Source organism: Lotus japonicus, chromosome 1 (assembly GCF_012489685.1).
Source record: "Lotus japonicus ecotype B-129 chromosome 1, LjGifu_v1.2".
Taxonomy (NCBI): Eukaryota; Viridiplantae; Streptophyta; class Magnoliopsida; order Fabales; family Fabaceae; genus Lotus; species Lotus japonicus.
Window position 1 is genome coordinate 28,802,237 of NC_080041.1, and position 13,746 is coordinate 28,815,982.

The following is a 13,746-nucleotide window of genomic DNA, read 5'->3' on the forward strand; positions in this document are numbered from 1 at the left end:
TTGTCAGATGAATATTGCGGATTGGTACACCATGGTCCACCCTTCGGGGGGGATTAGGTATGAGATGATCGATCAGGACGACCCCGGGTCGTGGGTGGTTGACCCCGCGAGCCATCGAGCGACGTATTCGGGGCGCATCATGGAGTACCACGTGGACAGTGGAGGACTTCTGAGGTCAGGAGTGTTGAGGCGATGCTCTATCAACTTCAACTTGCCACCGGGCGTTCACTGCGGACCAGGATTCGGAGGAGCACCGCCGCCACCGTCATCTTCAGAGGAGGAGGATCCCTCAGAGGAGATTCCAGTGGGAGTGCCCTCGGCAGGGTCTAGTGCACTCTCTGTTGCGATCATTGATGATCAGGGTTTGGGCCCTAAGCCCGTGAGTCCAGCATCGGAGCGCACTGCGGTTGCGAGGGGAGGACGGATAGGGTTAGTAGACTTGGTCGTTCTGGATTCTGATTCTGACCACGATCATGCTAGCACATAGTTTAGAGTGTTGGTATAAGCTCCTCGAGTTAGGATTAGTGTAGGAGTAGAGTTTTAGCTCTGACAGTCTTGCTTCATTTGTTACTTAGGGGACAGGGTAGATCCGCCTATAGCTTTTTGTGTGGTTTCCTTACGGGAATCACAGAGAGTTGGTTGGACTTAGGAGGTCTTATTTTCAGGCCATTGGGTCAGCTGATTCTCAGTTTTGAGGGATGGTGTTGCGGGCACTTCACCCTTTTTCTTTTGGTTTGTATCTATTGCCTTCGGGCGTTACACTTTTCTTTCCGTCACTGGAGGTTTACTCGTGACGAGGTTACTACTACAGCGGGGGCTGTTTATATATTGTATATTAGTTCTGATTATTGTTATTGTTGGGTTTTATTTAATTCAGTCTTGTCTTAGTTATTATCAAAAAAAATAATTCACGTTTTTCCGCATTAAGTTTACTTTTGGTTACTAAAGTGACGCCACCGAAATCGGGGTGTTACAACGATCAAGCAAGAAATGGCGAAAATATTCTTCTCCTCCTCCTCTTGTGAAGCTCGCGGGTTTTGAGAGAAAAAATGGTGAAGTTTTGCAATTTTTCTCATTTTCTTGCTATATATAGAGGATGGGAAGACGCGGGAAAATGAAAGTTTCGTGATTCCGATTTTTCCGGCTTCATTCTTCGTGAATCCTAAGATAGGTTTTGGCGACATAATTCCAAAACTAAAAAGAGGTTCCTTGGATTTTAGGTGAATAATGCAAAGTCGGTGTAAATCTATTTTACCCGATAAGTTACTTTTTGCAGTGGATGTCAGAAGAGAAAACTTCCTTCTGAAGAAAGATTGAAAACATCAAGAGAAATGGGCGTACGCGTGAGGAATGTTCATTTGAAGCTCCGAATAGAAAAAGTCTTCCTCGACCGTTCATTCTAGGTTTCTTGAACTATCAGGGTTTTAGTTTCGGCAAACCTCCGAGGATTGGAATCGGACGTTTGTACAACCTAGAGTTTCGCCTTGAAAAGATTGTCATATAAGGATTAAGAGAAGTTCTAGCATTTCTCTGAGATTTTTGGAATTAGTTTCCATCGTGTCTTTAAGAGTAAACTAGCTATTTACTAGTGTTTTTGCCCTAGGTTTAAGCGTATATCGATCGTGCTATAACTTTTATCGATTTTGATACATTCCTTAGACTTTTCCTGAACTTTCTCCTTCACAAATTTATTCCTTTCGATAAACTCTTGATCAGGTTTTCCTTCACGATACATCAAACCTAATCGCGAATAGGAATTTTATTCACTTGGCATAATCTTAAAAACTTGGGTCTTACAAAAAGCCTAGATCTTCACTGAGGCGTGAGACGTCGTGAACAGCATGAAACTTCACTGAAGCGTGAGACTTCGTGCAAGTGTGTAAATTCACTGAGGCGTGAGACCTCGTGAAAGCATAAAACTTCACTGGAGCGTGAGACTTCGTGATTGTATAAGACTTCACTGAAGCGTGAGACTTCATGAAAGCATCGATGACTCGAAGATTTATCGTTAGTGATTGCACTCTTTTTTTGATTAATTGTATTTTGTCGCAGAATCGACATTTACCTTAGGGTATTCCTTATAGAGACAGTAAGTTAGTTAGAACACGTGGCGACGTGTCGAGTGAGTTCGGAGACGTTGTTTGGCTAATCACTTTGCATTCATGCACTCATTTTGAGGTTAATACACGGCGGGATACCGGACCTCGGTGGATTCCAAAATGGTCATAAGACCCGGATTTCCATATAAGAACACTGCGGTGATTCTTAGTAGCAGACGGAAAAGGCAGACCTTCGGGTTCACTGCTGATCTGACTACGCTTTGTGTGGTGTAAAAGACACGCAAGCAGAAATGGTCCCACTGTGGCTGGTGTTAGGGCTGACTCGTTGATGCCCATCTTTCCGGAATGCATCTTGTCAACCAGCATTGCATTTCATGCAACACGCATACTAACTTAGTCGCTGATGTTAGATCAAGTTTTGATCGAGTAGTACAACTCTATGTTTTGATGATTACAAGTTAACATTTTAGTACGAACAATTATGGTACTCTAACGTGTTTTTCTGAGTGTGCTATTTACACGCTCTGACCTCAATTCAATCTCACACAAATCAGAAGCACTGTGCATAAAGAGTGACCAAGCAACGCTTTCGCAACATCTATGTTCACTCTAAACAGTAGAAACGCTTCAGAAGATCTAAAGTCACACAAACTCTGATATGGACTCAGTGACTTGAAGTTCTGATTATCCAGAAGTTCTGACAACCAAGAAACTCTGAAGGTTCAGATGTTCTGATGGTGTAGAAGACTCTAAAGATCCAGAAGCTGAATAGTGGAAACTCTGATGTCCAGAAGCAAGATGACTCTGAAGACCATGTACTTCCCTCTGAGTTCAGAATCAGAAGATACAACGGTCAGAGGATATGTGCTTTCCCTCTGACTCTGATCAATTGGCTTCACAAGTTCCAACATGAAGAATTCCCCTGATCAGAAGTCTCCTAGGTTTAAAGGTCAAGTCACTATCCAAGTACAAAAGCAAATGTACTATCCTGACGACCTACCTACAATTCTCAGCCACAGTAGAAGCTGGAATTTCCAGAACTGCCCTCCAACGGTAGCATTTCCATTCGGCGTTCAAACCCTAATCCTTGGAGTATAAATAGAGGCTGAAGATTGAAAGATGCTGTTGGAAGAATTACATACACGCAAGCTATATTCCAAAACTTTCTAAGAATTCTTTCATCTGAATTCATTGTGTTTACTATTAGCTTTTCAGAAGCAAATCCTTTGTAAACATTCTTTCTTAAACAGTTTGTTTAGTTACCTTTAGGAGATCAAGTTTGATCGGATCCTAGAGAAGACTAAGAGAGTGAATCTTAGTGTGAGCTAAGTCAGTGTAATTGTTAGTCACTTGTAGGTTTCAAGTGCAGTTGTAACCCTTACCTGATTAGTGGATTGCCTTCATTCTAAGAAGGAAGAAATCACCTTAACGGGTGGACTGGATTAGCTTGAGGGATTTATCAAGTGAACCAGGATAAAAATCCTTGTGTGCTTTTCTATCTCTTATCTTAAGCACCTAGTTCTCGAAAGATTTGTTAAAATCTTTAAGGTGGAAGTTTTATCTTGAAAACGTTATTCAAACCCCCCCCTTTCTACCGTTTTTCATACCTTCAAGTGGTATCAGAGCGCAAGTTCTGATTACCACACCTAACAGTGTTCAGTGATCCGGGCCGGTGTGAAAAACAATGGCTACCACTAGTGAAACTCAAAAAGATGGTTACAATGCAAAGCCTCCCATGTTCGACGGTCAAAGGTTCGAATATTGGAAAGATAGACTTGAAAGTTTCTTTCTGGGTTTTGATGCAGATCTCTGGGATATTATTGTGGATGGCTATGAGCGTCCAACTGATGAAGAAGGCAAGAAGATCCCAAGGTCAGAGATGACTGCAGATCAAAAGAAGCTTTACTCACAACATCACAAAGCTAGAGCAATTCTTCTAAATGTTATTTCTTATGAAGAGTACCAGAAGATTACAGATCGTGAGTATGCAAAAGGCATCTTTGAATCCCTGAAGATGTCCCATGAAGGAAACAAGAAAGTCAAAGAATCAAAGGCATTGTCTTTGATCCAAAAGTGTAACACCCCGATTTCGGTGGCGTCACTTTAGTAACCAAAAATAAACTTAATGCGGAAAAACGTGAATATTTTTTTTTTGATAATAACTAAGACAAGACTGAATTAAATAAAACCCAACAATAACAATAATCAGAACTAATATACAATATATAAACAGCCCCCGCTGTAGTAGTAACCTCGTCACGAGTAAACCTCCAGTGACGGAAAGAAAAGTGTAACGCCCGAAGGCAAAAGGTACAATCCACAAGAAAGGTCAAGTGTCCGCAACACCATCCCTCAAAACTGAGAATAAGCTGGCCCATCGGCCTGAAGCAAGACCTCCTAAGTCCAACCAACTCTCTGTGATTCCCGTAAAGAAACCACACAAAAAGCTATAGGTGGGAAACTACCCTGTCCCCAAAGAAAACAAATGATGTTCAGAGCTAAGACTCTACTCCTACACTAATCCCATCTCGAGGAGCTCACACCAGCACTAAAACCTACATGCTAGCATGATCGTCGCCCGAATCTGAATTCAGAACGACCTAGTCTAAGTACACCATCCGTCCTCCTCTCGCTACCGCGATGCGCTCCTGTTCCAGCATCTCAACTCTAGTTCCCCCCGAAGGGTGAACCATCAAGATCTAGACCGTCATGGACATCTGACAAAGGGCGTTTGTCCGCCAAAGCACACACAGAAGACGCGAGGGTCAACTCCAAAGAATTATGTAAATAATAACATCGATAGATACAGATAATAGAATAGCCACTTAGGCTTATAGCTAGGGATATTATTCCTAGGGTTGCATGTTCCATAATAACATAAACGCAATAATAGCAGATAGCATGTTCCAAATAGGTTTAACAATTACCAATCACACTCAACAACTAAATTAGTATGCATGTTGCATGATATGTATGCAGGTTAACCCAGTCAACCAATATGCAATCCGGAACGGATGGACATCAACGGATCAGCCCTAGCACCAGCCACGGTGGGACCATTTCGGCCCGCGTGCCTTTTACTCCAACGACAGCGGTAGTCAGATCAGCCGTAACCCGTAGGTCTGCCATTTCGGTCTGCTACAAGAGACGTCTACAGACGCTCTTTCACGGAAATCCGGGTCTTATGACCATTTTGGAATCCGACGAGGTCCAGAGTACGTCCTGTGTTAATACCTCATTAATGTTGCATGAATGCATGATGATTAGACAAACAACGTCTCCGAATCTCACTCGACACGTCGCCACATGTTCTAGGTAAATTAAAGTCTCTAAAAGCTTACCCTAAGGTAAAGTCGATTCTGCGACAAAAGACACTTCTTCACGACAACACATAATCCACGATGATCTCCAAATCATCCGACTCATCTCAATCCGATGGTCACCACTGCTCAACGAGCACAGAGTATCACACTCTCGGAAACTAACGGTTTCCCGGACTTATCCCCAGGATAGCCCAACAACATAGCTGCTCCAACGGCACAACAACAACCGCTGCTCCAACAGCACAACAACACATACTCAACGCCTCTCAATTTTCTCAACACTCGGATCCGACGACACTTCTCGTTTTCCAAAACTAAGATTTGCAACCGAAGCTTCCTTTCGAGTTTGTTATCATTACTTAAAGATTTAGAGGTTGTTTAATGTCTTATGAGTTTTCTTTACAAAATAGTATCCTTTTAGTCTTATCGCAAATCCTATCAGTTCTCGGGATCTCCTAATCCCCAAATGACTCCAGAGAATGTCTCGATCCATACACATCATAACAAGGCCCGAATCTCATTCGTCCTATCAAACTTTCTCAAAACTCTCAAAATAAAATCGGCATGACCTGCCCGCAATCCTCACTAATCAGAATCTCAGATTTCATTACAAAAGCATGATTAACTCATCACAGTCAACAACATGTCATATAACAATACATCTCAGAATAAACACATAGCATTTAGCATATAAAGCATGCACCACACATCCTAAATTACCCACATAGCACATAGCATGTAAGACAATCTCAAAAACATTCAGTAGATGAATCATCTACATTGTCAGCCGAAGCCTCAGAAAACATTTTCCAATCACACACAATTCCAGTGCATAAACAGTAAACAATGTCGAAAACATCGACCCTAAGCATTAACTAGAGATTCAGTGAGAAGCCCTCACCTGTAGATTCTCCAGGACGATCTCCTAACACTTGTTCACAATCAAAGGCTTGCTCCTCTGGGAATTCCTCAAAATCACCTTTAGAGCAAAACCACAGAAATACTATCAGAATCTATCGAAAACTAAACTATCGATACTTACTAAGGTTACTCGAAGTAATCTATACTCTAAGGTACGATAATCTAGCGCGAAAGACAAGTTTTCGGAAAAGGAAATTTTCCTCCTCCCCCCTAATAGGGCTCGGCCACTTTGTGCAATTATGGGGCTCGATTTTTCTTCGATCAAACTTGGTTCCTATGCTTTCATAAGCCGTAACTAAGGGTATTCTGAACTCGGAAAAATTATCGGATCAAAAACTGTCGCAGGGGTATTTTGGTCATGATTTTTAACTTAGGATTTTTCAAAACTGAAATCCCAAAAATAAAATTTTGCAGGGACGTCACCAACGACGTTTATGACAACTAATCCTACTAGCACTAAGCTAAGGCGATAGTTTTCAGCCTAAAGGTTGAAGCTTTACACCAAAAACTCCAAAAATGGGTATTTTAGGCTCAAATTGATTCCGGCGGAATTCCGGCGACATAACGGAAAATCTAACCCGGCAGAAGTGATCTTGGGCGCATAAGGAAGAGGTTTAGAATCAGAAATGAAAGATTCAGGATAGTTTTGCAAAAACCCATAAACTATCCGCTCAGAAAACTCTACAGAAAAGCTATGGAAAAAGCGATCAGAGGTAAGGATTAGCGACTATAACTCGAAGCCTTGAAGTTGCAACTGATTGATCGACGATCAAGCAAACGATGAAGAAAATCTTCTCTTATCCCTCCCTTGTAGAACTCGCGGCCTTGATGAAGAAAATGGAGGAAAATTTGAGTTTTTCTTCCTTTCTTTGCTATATATAAAGGTTGGAAATTCGCGGGAAAATGAAAGTTTCGCGAATCTGATTTTTCCGGCGTCATTCTCCGTGAATTAATAGATATGTTTTGGCAAAAGAATTCCAAAACTATAAAGAGGTCTCCTTGTATTTTTGGCAACTAATGCATAGTCGGTATAAAACTATTTTACCCGATAAGTTGCTTTTTGCATCGAATGTCGGAATAGAAAACTTCCTTCGGAAGAAAGATTGAAATCATCAAAGGAAATGGGTGTACGCGTGTAGAATATTCATTTGAAGCTCTGAATAGATAAACTCTTCATTGTCGAGAAATTCTAGGGTTTTGAAATACTAGGGATTCGGTTTCGGCAAACTTCCGATGATTGGAATCGGACGTTCGTAGATCCTAGAGTTTCTCCTCGAAACGGTTGTGATATATGGAAAAAGAGAAGTTCTAACATTTCTCTGAAGATTTTTGGAATTAACTTCTGTCGTGCCTAAAAGTGAAAATTAGCTATATACTAGGGTTTCTGACCTAGGTTTAAGCGTGTAACGATCGTGCTATAACTTTTATCGATCATAATGTAATCCTTGAACTTTTCCTGAACTTTCTCCTTCATAAATATATTTCATTTACTAAACTCTTGTTCAGGTTTCCCTTCGCCATGCATCAAACCTACTGGTGAATAAGAATTTATTCACTTGGTATAAACTGAAAAACTTGGGCCTTACAAAAAGTATGAATCCTTCATCATGGAGCCAAACGTGTCCATTGAAGAAATGTTTTCCAGATTTCAGTTGCTTGTAGCTGGAATACGACCTCTCAACAAGAGCTACACAACAAAAGATCATGTCATAAGGGTCATCAGAAGTCTTCCTGAAAGCTGGATGCCCTTGGTGACTTCAATAGAGCTCACAAGAGATGTTGAGCGTATGAGTTTAGAAGAACTCATCAGCATACTGAAGTGTCATGAGCTGAAGCGCTCAGAGATGAAAGATCTGAGGAAAAAGTCAATAGCCTTAAAATCCAAATCGGAGAAGGCTAAAGCAGAGAAGTCAAAAGCTCTTCAAGCTGAAGCAGAAGAATCTGAAGAAGCATCAGAAGATTCTGATGAAGATGAGCTGACTCTGATCTCTAAAAGACTCAACCGTATCTGGAAGCACAAGCAGAGCAAGTACAAAGGCTCTGTAAAGGCCAAAGGAAAGTCTGAATCCTCAAGTCAGAAGAAGTCCTCAATTAAGGAAGTCACATGCTTTGAGTGCACGGAATCAGGGCACTACAAAAGTGACTGTCCAAAATTAAAGAAGGACAATAGGCCAAAGACCAAGACCAAGAAAAGTCTGATGGTGACTTTTGATGAATCAGAGTCAAAGGATGTTGACTCTGATGGTGAAGTCCAAGGACTCATGGCCATTGTCAAAGACAAAGGAGCAGAGTCAAAGGAAGTTGTTGACTCTGACTCAGAATCAGAAGGAGATCCTAACTCAGACGATGAAAATGAGGTATTCGCTTCTTTCTCAACCTCTGAACTAAAACATGCTTTGTCTGATATTATGGATAAGTATAACTCTTTATTGTCTAAGCATAAGAAGCTGAAAAAGAACTTATCTGCTGTTCCTAAGACTCCTTCTGAACATGTGAAAATCATTTCTGATTTGAAAAATGATAACCGTGCTTTAGTGAATTCTAACTCTGTGCTTAAGAAACAAATTGCTAAGTTAGAAGAAGTTATTGCCTGCGATGCCTCTGATAGTAAGCATGAATCTAAGTATGAAAAATCCTTTCAAAGATTCCTGGCTTAAAGCGTAGATAGAAGCTTAATGGATTCAATGATCTATGACGTAAGCAGAAATGGAATGCATGGCATTGGCTATTCTAAACCAATTAGAAATGAGTCTTCTATTCCTAAAGCTAAATCTTTGTATGAATGCTTTGTTCCCTCTGGTACCATTTTACCTGATCCTTTACCTGCTGAAGTTGCCAAACCTCCTCTTAAAAAGGGATCCTTCTCGATGTCTAAATATCATGCAAAAATTCCTTTACATTACCATGTTGAGAAACCCAAGGTGATCAGAACCTCTGGGGTAACTAACAAGAGAGGACCCAGAAAGTGGGTACCTAAGGATAAGATTATCTATGTTGCAGATATCCTTGATAGCTCCACTGAAACACCAATCATGGTATCTGGACAGTGGATGCTCGCGTCACATGACGGGAGAAAGGCGTATGTTCCAAGAGCTAAAACTTAAGCCTGGAGGCGAAGTTGGCTTTGGTGGCAACGAAAAGGGTAAAATTGTTGGTACTGGTACTATTTGTGTAGATAATAGTCCATGCATTGACAATATTTTATTGGTAGACGGCTTAACTCATAACTTATTGTCTATAAGTCAATTAGCTGACAAGGGTTATGATGTTATCTTTAATCAAAAGTCCTGCCGGGCTGTAAGTCAGATCGATGGCTCAGTTTTGTTTAACAGCAAGAGGAAGAACAACATTTATAAGATCAGATTATCTGAGTTGGAGGCTCAGAATGTGAAGTGCCTTCTGTCTGTTAATGAAGAGCAATGTGTAAGACCTGGATTTTCAGAACAAGTTAGTTTCCGACTCACGTGTAGATTCAGTGTAAGCGTGACATGAGTTTGATGTTTGAGAAAGATTAATGAAGAAGAAAGTTTAGGAATTGCTTGAGGAATGTTGCGTAGTCATTTTCGGAGTTAGTGCGAGTCGTCTGCACACCTGCCTTATGGCGAGCGTGTCCAGAATAGGCTATTTCGCCCTTAGAGTAACGTTTTAGGTGAGATTTCGAATCCTTGGAAAATTTAAAGATTCTCTTTATTTTTCCTTCGACCAGCGTTTCATTTCGGAACTCTGGACTGTACGCACGATAGTATTCACTTTTCGGATGTCCGACGACGCTAATTTCTTTGCTTCGTAACCCTAGATTCAAGCGATGGATGAAGACTTTTTCTATTCGGGACTTCTAACAAAGTTTCTATCCGTGAAGCCAAATTTGTTTCGACGTTTCCAATCTTTCTTCAGAAGGAAGTTTTGTCGTTTTAGCATCACAGCAAAAAGTAGTTTTTCGGGACAGATTAACTTACACCGCTTTTGGGATTTTAGATATCGTTTTTCCCAAATGTCTGAGATTTGTTTTGAGTTCTGGAAATCTGACGCCAGAATCTCTCTTAGAATTCTTCGGTGAACGTGCTGCAAAAATCGGAATCGCGAAATTTTCATTTTCCCGCGATTTCACCCGCCTATAAATAGTCGAAAAAGCAAAATATTCCCCATTTGCACCAAAGGGAGCCGCGGATTGAGGAGAGGAGAGGGAGAGGAGATTTGCGCCGAAACTCGACCAATCTTCGCGCAGTTCGTCCCTACTTCAAGGTATCGAGGTAACTAGCTTGATTCTTACCTCTGATTACTGTTTCTACTGCGTTTCTGTAGTCATTTCTGTGCTCACAGTTTTGAGCTTTTTGTAAAACTGTCCGTTTTCTCTGATTTCTTGCTTGGGTTATCTTCCCTACGTTCCCAAGAGTCTAAAACCTCTGTCAGTAATCGCCGATTGTGATCGAGCTGTCCAAGATCTGAAAAACTGTTTCAAAACCCTTTTTGCGCACATTTCGAAACTTTATTGTCGAAAAGCCGTAATCTGACTTCGTACCTTTAGGATTTGTTGTCACGGAGGTCGTTAGGATCATTGCTGTCAAATTTGTTTTCCGAACTGATAACTTTGAGGTTTTGAGCTTTTATTTTGGACCAAAACGCCCCTGAACGGCCGTATTTTGATCCGATTGTCCGAAAATTGTTCCGACAGTTTCTTTTCCTTAGTTTTACCCTTAAACTACCTTGTAAACAGATTTGATCGAAGAAAAAGAGCCGGAGCCCTTTTTCCCTTATGGCCGAGAGCTATATCAATTGGGGGGGGGGAGTTTTCGTTTTCGAAAACTTGTCTTTTCGCATCCGATTGATGTATTTTGAAGCTTAAATGCTTTGTCTATCGTTAATGTGTTGTTTTACGATCGAACTAATCGATTTTGTTTGGATTCTGCTTTGTTTTTCTCCGAGGTTCAGTTGAAGGAACATTGGAAGTTTCAGAGCATTTGTTTGAAGGAACCTTTGGTTACGAGACTGGATCAACTCGAGGTTAGGGCAACTTACTATTAGCTAAGACTGCATGCTAGGCGTCGATAAATTCGACTTATGTTTTGTTTGATGTTGCTTATGATGATGAGTTGATGTTATGATGTTTTTCCATAACCTGTGATATTGTGATATTGTTGGATTTGTGCGTTTTGACGCGTTTTCGGAGTGGGGAACCTCTGAACTGGTTAAAGTTGGTGTTTCGGGTTGGATGAACAACCCTAGGCAAGTCCAAATGTGGGGTTTGAGACTTAGCCCTTTGTTGGTATTTGTTCATATTCTTAGACTTTCCCCGGGAAATGTATTTTGGGTGGTTGATCTTTGAAAACTTAGAATGATAGAGCTTTGAAAACTGTAAGACCTGGATTTTCAGAGCAAGTTAATTTCTGACTCACGCGTAGAATCAGTGTAAGCGTGACAGGAGGTTGATATTTGAGAAAGATTAATGAAGAAGAAAGTTCAGGAATTGCTTGAGGAATGTTGCGTAGTTGCTTCCGGAGTTAGGGAGAGTCGTCTGCACACCTGCCTTATGGCGAGCGTCTCCAGTATAGGCTATATCGCTTTTAGAGCAACGTTTTAAGTGAGATTTCAAACTCTTGGAAAATTTAAAGATTCCCTTTATTTTTCCTTCGACCAGCGTTTCATTTCGGAACTCTGGACTGTACGCACGATAGGTTTCAATTTTCGGAAGTCCGACGACGCTTATTTCTTTGCTCCGAAACCCTATATTCGAGCGATGGATGAAGACTTTTTCTATTCGGGACTTCTAACGAAGATTCCGTCTGCGTTGCCAAATTTGTTTCGACATTTCCAATCTTTCTCCAGTACAAAGTTTTGTCGTTTGAGCATCACAGCAAAAAGTAGTTTTTCGGGACAGATTAACTTACACCGCTTTTGGGATTTTAGATATCGTTTTTCCCAAATGTCAGAGATTTGTTTTGAGTTCTGGAATTCTGTCGCCAGAATCTCTCTTAGAATTCTTCGGTGAACGTGCTGCAAAAATCGGAATCGCGAAATTTTCATTTTCCCGCGATTTCACCCGCCTATAAATAGGCGAAAAAGCAAAATATCTTCCATTTTCCTCCATTAGTGGCCGAGAATTGAGGAGAGAAAGAAGGGAGGAGATTTTTGCCAAAACTCGACCGATCTTCGCGCAGTTCGTCCCTACTTCTAGGTATTGAGGTAACTAGCATGACTCTTACCTCTGATTACTGTTTCTGTTGCGTTTCTGAAGTCGTTTCTGTGCTCACAGTTTTGAGCTTTTTGTAAAATTGTCCGATTTCTCTGATTTCTTGGTTGGGGTTTGTTCCCTAGGTTCCCAAGAGCCTAAAACCTCTGTCAGTAATCGCTGATTGTGATCCAGTTGTCAAAGATCTGAAAAACTGATTCAAAACCCTTTTTGTCTCACATTTCGAAACTTTATTGTCGAAAAGACGTGATCTGACTTCGTGCCTTTAGGATTTGTTGTCACGGATGTCGTGAGGATCATTGCTGTCAAATTTGTTTTCAGAACTGATAACTTTGAGGTTTTGAGCCTTTATTTTGGACCAAAATGCCCCTGGATAGCCGTATTTCGACCCGATTGTCCGAAAATTGTTCTGACAGTTTCTTTGCCTTAGTTTTACCCTAAAATTACCTTGTAAACAGATTTGATTGAAGAAAAAGAGCCGAAGCCCTTTTTCCTTTGAGGCCGTGGGTTATTCCTTTAGGGTGGGAGTTTTTCATTTTCGAAAACTTGTCTTTTCGTACCCGGATGTCGTATTCTGAAGCTTTAATGCTTTGTCTATCGTTTATGTATTGTATTGCGATCGAACTAATCGATTTTGTTTGGATTCTGCTTTGTTTTCTCCGAGGTTCAGTTGAAGGAACTTTGGAAGGTTCAGAGCACTTGAGTGAAGGAGCTTGTGATTTCGAAGCTGGATCAGCTCGAGGTTAGGGCAACTTACTATATTAGCTATGATTGCATGATAGGCGTCGATGAATTGGACTTATGCTTTATCTGATGTTGTTTATGATGATGAGTTGATGTTATGATGCTTTTCCATAACTTGTGATGTTGTGCTTTTGTTGGATTGTGCGTTTTGACGCAATTTCGGAGTGGAGATTCATTGATCTGGTGATCTTTGATATTTCGGGTTGGATGAACAACCCTAGGCAAGTTCAAATGTGGGGTTTGAGACTTAGCCATCAATTGGGATTCGTTTGAATACTTAGACTTTCCCCGGGAAACTTCTTTTGGAGGGTTTTTGGAAAACTTAGAATGATTAGAATTTCGAAAACTAGAGACTTTGGGAAACTTAGACTTTGAGAAATAAACTCATAACTTGACTAATTCGAATCGAAACAATTTTTATTAACGTTTAAGGATAGGAGAACTGAAGGGGAAAATATTTACGAAAGACGGGGAAAAGTCGACTTTGTTGTGGGTTTGGAGAGTTATTGGA